The 11,389-nt window shown below is 40.7% G+C and overlaps 1 non-coding gene across 1 annotated transcript; it reads left to right on the plus strand.

Annotated features, from left to right (window-relative positions):
• Window positions 1–10,387: 10,387 nt before the first annotated feature.
• Window positions 10,388–10,495, plus strand: LOC148546259 (small nucleolar RNA R71). Its single transcript, XR_015901042.1, has one exon. It is a non-coding gene; the product is annotated as a small nucleolar RNA R71 (small nucleolar RNA).
• The last annotated feature ends 894 nt before the right edge of the window (window positions 10,496–11,389 follow it).

Raw genomic sequence — 11,389 nt, forward strand, 5'->3', positions numbered from 1 at the left:
GTGGATTCCATCATTAGTGATTTTTTGTCCACATTGATCAATCCCCTTGATGATCTTGTTGAGCCTTCTTCCAATGAATTAGAAAGCAATGTTGAGGAGGGCGTGCAACCTCCAAGGCATATTGTGAATGAAGGATTGGAAGAAGTGTCCCAAGCAATAAGCCCCCCTATATATGATGATTCCGCATCAACATATGACCCTTTCGAGCTTGAAGAGTCCTTCCCCACTATGCTTGGAATTGATGACGAGGTAGACTTCACTAAACCTCCTATCTATGATGAGAGTGATGGGGAAGAAATAGAAGAAATTGGTGAAGAAGAATGTGAACTTGAGGAAGCTTGGCGAGAGGTAAAGCTCGAAGAACCTTGCCAAGTGGTGGAAAACTCTAGAAGAGGATGGACGAGAGTGGAGCGTGCTTTGTCAAGATCATTGGGAACTCTTCCACCTATGTTATCATCCAATCTTTGATTTGAGTGGGTAAAACTTCTAACTCTTAGCTTTATTATCTCACTTGAGTATGGTTTGCTTGAGACGGATGGCCAACTTAGGGCACTGTGGAATTAAGCGAAAGAGGAGGATGTTTAGTGGTTGGCGTTGTAAATCTAGACTCATTATGGTTGGAAGCTCAAAATTGAAGAGCATGGATTGGTGTCGTGCTCAATTAAATGGGTCTAGGAGGGTATTTTGGTGCTTTCACGAGAATTCAGCTTTCTTGTCACCCGGACAGAATCAAGGCGATCAACTAGAAGATGGGTGTGAACATAAGATATGGGATCCTGGATCACACTACAAAAACTAGTTCTGGGAGCTCATATCTTGGAGAGAACCTCACCAAAGCTTGGTGAAAATGGTTGGAACTTCTTGCAACCAATTGAAGGACAAGCACTCTTGGAGGTTCAAGGATGAATACTGGCATAAACCACCTTGACAAGGAACCTTTCAAATGTCCAACTTAAAGACTTAAACCAAAAGTGCTTGGTGGGAGACACCCCACCATGGTAAACTCTTTCCATTCTCTTGTAGATATAATGAATGAATGAATTGGGTTCCATTGTGTATAGCTTCCTTACACCTTAGTATATTTTGTCTTGCTTGCTAAGTTGTGTATACATTCTATGCCTTAGTTAGGGATGATTATTTGAATTTGAGTTTTTGCTTGGATTGCAAGTTTCCTCAATTTGTTTGAAAATTTCCCAAAAATTCAAAAATATGTTTGATTTTGCATTTTAGTTGGTTTCAGAGTCCTAGAGAAGGTTGGGAAGATTTTGAGCTCTTCTAGGTGCTTTAAAAAAAAAAAGAAGAAAGAGAAGAGAAAGAGAGAAGCCACGCGCAAGCGCATAGTGCGCGCGCGCGTCGGCTGCGCATTTAAGCTTTCTGGGCCGAGGACTAGAGAGTTGTGCCACTTTTGGCCAACTCTATGCCTTGACCCACGCGTAGGCGCACCTGGCGCTTCCGCGCCCCATCATCAATCAACTCATACACGTGCAAGCGCACAGTGCGCGCGCGTCGATGCAATTTTTCATCACCCAGGCCAAAGGCCCGAGATTTATGCCAACTCTGGGCCACTTTTGTGCCTCTGGCCCAGCTCGACCCACATGGACGCGCATTGTACGCGTCCGCGCCCATGCCTACACAACCCATCTACGCGACAGCGCGTATGACGCCTCCGCGCCACTTCATTATCCTCACACCCACGCGGACGCGCACAGTGTGCGCTCACGTGATTCAAAAATTGCTAACCCCAGGGGCGCGAGAGCCCTAGCGCAGTTGCACACCCCTTCCTCCTTTCCCCCAACGTCTCTCCCTTTTCTTCTCCCTCCATTTTCAACCTTCGAGTTCCTCAACATCAACCACCCAGTCCCCTCCGGCGACACCATCGCTGCCGCCATCACCCTCACCTATCTTCCTTCCCTCCCTTCTTCTTTCCCCCTTCCTCACTTTCTCCTTCTCACTTCGCCCCTGCCCTGTCTCCCCTCTGCCCCCTCTCACCAGCAACCTGCCCCGCCACTGCGACCAAGTGCGCCGCCGTGAGCATCGCTGCTGGCAGCGCTACCTTGCTACTTCCTCTATCCATTTCTCCCTTCCCCCATTTCTGCTTCTTCTCTGTCTTCCAGGTCTCTGCCCTTCCCCTGTTCTATTCATTTTGTTGCTATAGCTAGTTAATTTTGTTTAGCTTAGTATAGTTAAAATTGCATGTTAGTTGATTAGGTGGTTAGAGAACCTGAGCTGGATAGTGGATTTAGGTTTGTTTTGAATAATGATGATGGTTGAAAGTGTTGCTGCTTCATTAGCTTTTCTTGGCTTGTTTGTTGCTGGATGACTTGCCCTGTGCTGATTTAGTTTGCTTGATGCTGTTGCCTGGCTATTCATTATTGATTTGATTTTGCTGAGTGCTGTGGGTTGAGTTCTTCTCCAATTTGCACTTCATTGTTGGATTTAATTATGCTTAATTGTTTGAATTCATGCTGCTTGCAAGTGGAATGATTATTGTCTTGGAATGGTATTTGCAAGTTGAATTCAATGAATAGCATGCTGCCTGAATTCATTATCCTTGTTCATTTGGCAGATTTGGTGTTGTATTTTAAGCCAGTATTTTTGTTCATTGTTAGAAGAAAGGATGTTAATTGTTGCTGGCTGGTTTAGTTTAAATTGCTTTTTGATGTTTTGCTGCTGAAAGATTGACTTATTTGTTCAATTCATATGAATTCATATATGGTTTTTGTGTTTTTAATTGTTAATAAATTCATATGGAATCTGAATTGATTGTTTGAATTTCGGAAATGGCCAATTTACTGCTGAAATGCTGTTGGATTTTTCCTAACCATATTTCATGAAATAACATTGTTTTAATTGATGCAACAAGCTTCTGTTCGACGAAATTCTGTGTCAATAGAATCTTGTTTGCTAAATGAATTTGGAAAATTTCTCTTGATCTCCCTTGCAAGTTTTGGTCATGCTTTTAACTTTCTTTGCTTGCTTGTGATGTCAACTTACTTCTATGCATTGAATAGTTCAAGTGAATTTTCAACTTGACCATGAACTTGAAATTCCTTGGAGAATTTGTGCCTCTTTTGCATAAACACACAAGTTGAAGGGTTTTAATCTATGTGGCTAATTTGATTCATTATATTCATGCCTAATTTGCATTAAGTCACATAGATCATGAGCTTTTCCACTCTTGTTTCAACTTGTGACTTTTATGCCTCATTGAATTTGGTGTTGAATGTTTTTTGATTGATTTGTTTTCCAAAGTTTCGATTTTACCAACACCAATTAATACAACCCTGGTGATCTTTACATTGATTGATGACTTATTTTCATATTGGTTACTTTTTGGCAATATTATATTTCATCATCAATGACTATATGCATTTCATGGTTGTGAGTATGCTTACACCCCTATTTTGTACACTTCTTTTAATTGAGCCGATAACCGTCATATCACTAACTTTTGAACTATTTCTCTAACTTCTAACTTGTTTAACCAACAAACTTCTCTTTTGGTTTCTCAACTTAACTCTTTTGATCATTCTTTTGAATATGGCGTTTCTTAGGCTCAATGAACAAGCATTGTGCAATTGTGGTTTGAATTCTTGGTTTGTGACTTGGTTTGAATTCTGAGTTTTGTTACTTGCATTCCAAGAATTCTCTTTTCTTCACTCACTTCATGAGTATGCCTTACTTTAAGTTCTATACATCTACTTGGCTAATTGCTTATATCATATCATATCTATTTTTTTTTTCAGGATGTCAGACAAAGAAAAAGCTATAGCCACTACTTCAAAGAAGAGAAAGCGCTCTAAAGCCTCTACCCCTTCTCCTTATGCTAATTATGCAAAGAATCCGCTGAATGATGTGGACAAAGAGAATCAGCTACTCCCATCCACTGACACCCAATCAAGTTTCCCAACCTCTACTATGAGCTTCGCTTCCCTAAATACCGGAAGACGAGTATGAACATTGAGAAGAAACTGGTCATTCCCAATGATGTGAGACGCGCCATCAACAGCCGTATTCTGGAGTTGGGCTTGGACTTTGTTGATAGAGATTTGAGGAGGATAAACACTTCGTGGGTGAGGGAATTCTACTGCAAATTCTTTCGTGCCACTCTTGATTCAGTCCACCTGAGGGGTAGAGATATCTTGATCACTGAGGCAGCTATTGGGTAGGTACTGCTTTGCCGACCTCGTACTGGTGACTCATGCGCCTGTTAGCAGGCAGAGGTAATTATCCACTACATGACTTTTGATTATGAGGCGCTTAAGCACGTGATTGCCACACCTGACGCCCCTTGGGTGATGGATTCTGGGAACAAGAAGCCCAAGGGGATGCTTTTCACTTATCTGTCGAGAGAGGCTATGACTTGGCAGTATATATTCGCCCATTATGTCTTGCCCACCACTCACTTCTCAAAGATTCCGATGGATATGCTAGTTCTTATCAGCTGTGTCATGGAGGGGAAAGAGGTAGACTTCCCCCGGTTGATCAGGCAGAGCATGTGGCGCGCTCACATTCGTGGCCTGCTGCCATTCCCTACATTGGTCACCAGCATGATGGAGCTAGCTAATGTCCCATAGGAGGACGATGACGTGACACAACCCCCAGATGACGACGACAAGGAGGTTACTATTCCGTGGGGTGGGTGGGTGCACGAGTGGTGCACGAAATCGTGATCGTTCATTCCTTGGTAACAGCGCCAAAAACTTAGTACGCCCGTTCATAATTTTAGTTCTTTGTCACAACTTCGCACAACTAACCAGCAAGTGCACTGGGTCGTCCAAGTAATAAACCTTACGTGAGTAAGGGTCGATCCCACGGAGATTGTCGGCTTGAAGCAAGCTATGGTCATCCAAATCTCAGTCAGGCGGATTCAAATGGTTATGAAGATTTGATAATTAAAAGATAAATAAAATATAAAATAAAGATAGAGATACTTATGTAATTCATTAGTGAGAATTTAAGATAAGCGTATGGAGATGCTTAGTTCCTTTTGATTCTCTGCTTTCCTACTGCTTTCATCCAATCCTTCATACTCCTTTCCATGGCAAGCTGTATGTTGGGCATCACCGTTGTCAATGGCTACATCCCGTCCTCTCAGTGAAAATGGTCCAAATGCACTCTCACCGCACGGTTAATCATCTGTTGGTTCTCGATCATACTGGAATAGGATTCAGTAATCCTTTTGCGTCTGTCACTACGCCCAGCACTCGCAAGTTTGAAGCTCGTCACAGCCATCCCTTTCCAAATCCTACTCGGAATACCACAGACAAGGTTTAGACTTTCCGGATCTTAATAATGGCGGCCAATAATTCTAGCCTATACCACGAAGACTCTGATCGTAGATCAGGAGGCTAAGAGATATGCATTCAAGCTTGCTTTCATGTAGAACGGAAGTGTTTGTCAAGCACACGTTCATAAGTGAGAATGGTGATGAGCGTAACATAATCATCACATTCATCATGTTCTTATGTGCGAATGAATAGCTTAGAGAAGAAATAGGCTTTAGTTGAATAGAAAAACAATAGTACTTTGCATTAATTCATGAAGAACAGCAGAGCTCCACACCTTAATCTATGGTGTGTAGAAACTCTACCATTGAAAATACATAAGTGAAAATAGGGTAGACATGGCCGAGTGGCCAGCCTCCCATGGAGGTCTCAGAACGTAAAAGTTACATAATGTGTTCCAGAGATGTGAAATAAATCACTAAAAGTAGTTTTTATACTAAACTAGTAACTAGGCTTTACAGAAATGAGTAAATGATGCAGAAATCCACTTCCGGGCCCACTTGGTGTGTGTTGGGCTGAGCATTGAAGCTTTCACGTGTAGAGGTCTTCCTTGGAGTTGAACGCCAGTTTGTAACTTATTTCTGGCGTTTAACTCTGCTTTGCAACTTGTTTTTGGCGTTTAACGCCATAATAGGGCAGAAAGTTAGTGTTGAACACCAGTTTGCATCGTCTAAACTTGAACAAAGTATGGACTATTATATATTGCTGGAAAGCCCTGGATGTCTACTTTCCAACGCAGTTGAGAGAGTGCCATTTGTACTTCTGTAGCTCCAGAAAATCCACTTTGAGTGCAGGAAGGTCAGAATCCAACAGCATCTGCAGTCCTTCTTCAGCCTCTAAATCAGATTTTTGCTCAAGTCTCTCAATTTCAGCCAGAAAATACCCGAAATCACTAAAAAACATACAAACTCATAGTAAATTCCAGAAATGTGATTTTTATTTAAAAACTAATAAAAATATATTAAAAACTAACTAAATCATACTAAAAACTATGTAAAAACAATGCCAAAAAGCGTATAAATTATCCGCTCATCACAACACCAAACTTAAATTGTTGCTTGTCCCCAAGCAACTGAAAATCAAACAGGATAAAAAGAAGAGAATATACTATAAAATCCAAAATATCAATGAAACTTAGCTCCAATCAGATGAGCGGGACTAGTAGCTTTTTGCCTCTGAACAGTTTTGGCATCTCACTTTATTCCTTGAAGTTCAGAATGATTGGCATCAATAGGAACTCAGAATTCAAATAGTGTTATTGATTCTCCTAGTTCAGTATGTTGATTCTTGAACACAGCTACTTTATGAGTCTTGGCCGTGGCCCTAAGCACTTTGTTTTTCAGTATTACCACTGGATACATAAATGCCACAGACACATAACTGGGTGAACCTTTTCAGATTGTGACTCAGCTTTGCTAGAGTCCCCAATTAGAGGTGTCCAGGGTTCTTAAGCACACTCTTTTTTTTGCTTTTCCTTTTTTTTTTTTTTGCTTTGGACCTCGACTTTAACCGCCCAGTCTCAAGTTTTCACTTGACACATTCACGCCACAAGCATATGGTTAGGGACAGCTTGGTTTAGCCACTTAGGCCAGGATTTTATTCCTTTGGGCCCTCCTATCCATCAATGCTCAAAGCCTTGGATCCTTTTTACCCTTGTCTTTTGGTTTAAAGGGTTACTGGCTTTTTGCTCTTGCCTTTTGGTTTTAAGAGCTTTTGGCTTTTTCTGCTTGCTTTTTCTTTTTCTTTATTATTTTTTTTTGCCAATTTTTTTTTTTGCAAGCTTTGTTCTTCACTACTTTTTCTTGCTTCAAGAATAATTTTTATGATTTTTCAGATTATCAAATAACATTTCTCCTTTTTCATCATTCTTTCAAGAGCCAACAATTTTAACATTCATAAACAACAAATTCAAAAGACATATGAACTATTCAAGCATTCATTCATGTACTTCTTGGATGAATTCGAAATTCATGTACTTCTTGTTCTTTTGTAATTAAAACATTTTTCATTTAAGAAATGTGATGGATTCATAGGACATTCATAGCTTTAAGACATAGACACTTAAACACTAATGATCATATAGTAAAGACACAAACATAAATAAAACATAAGGCTCAAAAACCGAAAAACAGAAAAATAAGAACAAGGAGATTAAGGAATGGGTCCACCTTAGTGAGGGTGGCGTCTTCTTCCTCTTGAAGAACCAATGGTGTTCTTGAGCTCCTCTATGTCTCATCCTTGTCTTTGTTGCTTCATCCCTAGTGATTTTGGTGCTCCTATCCTTAGTTGCTCCCAATAGTTGTGTGGAGGAAAATGTATCCCTTGAGGCATCTCAGAGATTTCTTGGTGAGAGAATTCCTCATGCTCTTGTTGAGGTCCATGAGTGGGCTCTCTTGTTGTGCAGTCAAATGCTCTACTACTGAGCTATGGACCCTTGAGATGAATCTCTCCATCTCCCATGACTCGGAGGTGGAAGCTTTTGTCTTCCCTTTCCTCTTTGAGGTTTCTCTGGCCTTAGGTGCCATTGATGGTTATGGAAAAATAAAATGCAGTGCTTTTACCACACCAAACTTAAAAGGTTTGCTCGTCCTCAAGAAAAAGAAGAAAGAAAGTAGTAGAAGAAGAAGAAAATGGAGGAGATAGAGGGAGAGAGTGTATTCGGCCAAGGAGGAGAAGTGGTGGTTGTAATGTATGAAAATAGAGTAGTGTTGAGGGGTTTATATAGGGGTGGGGTAGGTGGTAGGTTTCGGCCATTAGGGTTGGGTTTGGGAGGGAAAAGAATTTGAATTTTGGAGGTAGGTGGGGTTTATGGGGAAGAGTGTATGGATATGAGTGGTTAAGGGTATTTAGGGAAGAGGTATGGAGGTGATTGGTGAAGGGTATTTGGGAAAGAGAGTTATGAAAAGGTGTGAAGAGGAGAGAAGAAGAGGTGGGGTAGGTGAGGATCCTGTGGGGTCCACAGATCCAGAGTGGTCAAGGACTTAACATCTTTGCTCCATTTAGGCGTGAAAATGCCCTTAGAATGCATGTATGGCGTTAAACGGCAGCTTGCTGCTTATTTCTGGCGTTTAACGCCAATTCCATGCTCTGTTCTGGCGTTAAACGCCAGTCTAGTGCTTGTTTCTGGCGTTTAACGCCAGCTTGATGCTTCTTTCTGGTGTTAAACGCCAGGTTGATGCTTCTTACTGGCGTTTAAACGCCAGTAAGCTCTTCCTCCAGGGTGAGCTATTTTTAATGCTATTTTTCATTCTGTTTTTAATTTTTCAGTAGTTTTTGTGACTTCACATTATCATCAACCTAAAGAAAACATAAAATAGTAATGGAAAATAAATAGATATAATTAAATAACATTGGGTTGCCTCCCAACAAGCGCTTCTTTAATGTCAATAGCTTGACAGTAAGCTCTCATGGAGCCTCACAGATGTTCAGAGCATTGTTGGGACCTCCCAACACCAAACTTAGAGTTTGAATGTGGGGGTTCAATACCAAACTTAGAGTTTGGTTGTGGCCTCCCAACACCAAACTTAGAGTTTGACTGTGGGGGCTTTGGTTGACTCTGCAGTGAGAGAAGCTTTTCATGCTTCCTCTCCATGGTTACAGAAGGAGAACCTTGAGTCTTAAATACAGGGTAGTCATCATTCAGTTGAAGGACCAACTCTCCTCTGTCCACATCAATCACAGCTTTTGCTGTGGCTAGGAAGGGTCTTCCAAGGATGATGGATTCATCCTCATCCTTCCCAGTGTCTAGGATTATGAAATCAGCAGAGGCCTTCAACCTTTACTACTAAGTCCTCTACTAATCCATAAGCCTATTTCATGGATTTGTCTGCCATCTCTAATGAGAATTTGGCAGCCTGTACCTCAAAGATTCCTAGTTTCTCTATTACAGAGAGTGGCATTAAATTTATGCCTGACCCCAGGTCACACAGAGCCTTCTTAAAGGTCATGGTGCCTATCTTACAGGGAATTAGGAATTTACCAAGATCCTGTTTCTTTTGAGGTAAAGTGTGCTGAACCCAGATATTCAGTTCATTAATGAGCAATGGAGGCTCATCCTCCCAAGTCTCATTACCAAATAGCTTGGCATTCAGTTTCATGATTGCTCCTAAATACTGGGCAACTTGCCCTTGAACAATGTCTTCATCTTCTTCAGAAGATGAATAGTCATCAGAGCTCATAAATGGTGAAAGGAGGTTCAATGGAATCTCTATGGTCTCTAGATGAGCCTCAGATTCCTTTGGTTCCTCAAAGGAAAACTCCTTATTGGTTAGTGAACGTCCCAGGAGGTCTCCCTCACTAGGTTTCACGTCCTTCTCCTCCTCTCTGGGTTCGGCCACACCAAGTAAGGTTATGGCCTTGCACTCTCTTTTTGGATTCTCTTCTGTATTGCTTGGGAGAGTACTAGGAGGAGTTTCAGTGACTCTTTTACTCAGCTGGCCCACTTGTGCCTCCAAATTTCTAATGGAGGACCTTATTTCATTCATGAAACTTAGAGTGGCCTTAGATAGATCAGAGACTATATTTGCTAAGCTAGATGGATTCTGCTCAGAATTCTCTGTCTGTTGCTGAGAGGATGGTGGAAAAGGCTTGCTATTGCTAAACCTGTTTCTTCCACCATTATTAAAGCCTTGTTGAGGCTTTTGTTGATCCTTCCATGAGAAATTTGGATGATTTCTCCATGAGGGATTATAGGTGTTTCCATAGGGTTCACCCATGTAATTCACCTCTGCTATTGCAGGGTTCTCAGGATCATAAGCTTCTTCTTCAGAAGATGCCTCTTTAGTACTGTTGGATGCAGCTTGCAATCCATTCAAACTCTGAGAAATCATATTGACTTGCTGAGTCAATATTTTGTTCTAAGCCAATATGGCATTCAGAGTATCAATTTCAAGAACTCCCTTCCTCTGAGGCGTCCCATTACTCACAGGATTCCTTTCAGAAGTGTACATGAACTGGTTATTTGCAACCATGTCAATGAGTTCCTGAGCTTCTGCAGGCATTTTCTTTAGGTGAATGGATCCACCTGCAGAATGGTCCAATGACATCTTAGCTAATTCAGACAGACCATCATAGAATATATCCAGGATGGTCCATTCTGAAAGCATGTCAGAAGGACACTTTTTGGTCAGTTGCTTGTATCTCTCTCAAGCTTCATAGAGGGATTCACCTTCTTTCTGTTTGAAGGTTTGAACATCCACTCTAAGTTTGCTAAGCTTTTGAGGAGGAAAGAACTTGGCTAAGAAAGCCGTGACCAGCTTATCCCAAGAGTTCAGGCTATCTTTAGGTTGAGAGTCCAACCATATTCTAGCTCTGTCTCTTACAGCAAATGGGAAAAGCATAAGCTTGCAGACCTCGGGATCAACCCCATTGGTCTTAACAGTATCACAGATCTGCAAGAATTCAGTTAAGAACTGAAAAGGATCTTCTGATGGAAGTCCATGAAACTTGCAATTCTATTACATCAGAGAAACTAATTGAGGCTTTAGCTCAAAATTGTTTGCTCCAATGGCAGGGATTGAGATGCTTCTTCCATGTAAGTTAGAATTTAGTGCAGTAAAGTCACCAAGCATCTTCCTTGCATTGTTGTTGGCTTCGGCCATGTCTCCTTCTTTTTCAAAAATTTCTGTCAGATTTTCTCCAGAGAGTTGTGCTTTAGCTTCCCTTAGCTTCCTCTTCAGAGTCCTTTCAGGTTCAGGATCAGCTTCAACAAGAATGTTCTTATCCTTGTTCCTGCTCATATGAAAAAGAAGAGAACAGAAAAGAAAATATGGAATCCTCTATGTCACGGTATAGAGATTCCTTATATGAGTATAAGAAGAGAAGGATAGAAGAAAGAAAAAATAAGAATTCGAACACAGAGGAGAAGAGTTGGTTCGAATTTTTGAGTAGAAGAGAAGTGTTAGTAAATAAATAAATAATTAGAAGGAGATGAGAGATGGAAGAATTTGAAAATAAAATAAAATAAAAATATTTTTGTTTTTATTTTAAATATTAGTTATAATTCGAAAATATGAAAAGGAATAAAATTAAAATTAAAACTTAAAATAATTAGTTAATGAAAAGAAATTTTGAAAAAGAGGTTAGTGATTTTCGAAAATTAG

The sequence above is a fragment of the Arachis ipaensis genome, chromosome B9 (assembly GCF_059453495.1).
Source record: "Arachis ipaensis isolate K30076 ecotype BB chromosome B9, ASM5945349v1, whole genome shotgun sequence".
Taxonomy (NCBI): Eukaryota; Viridiplantae; Streptophyta; class Magnoliopsida; order Fabales; family Fabaceae; genus Arachis; species Arachis ipaensis.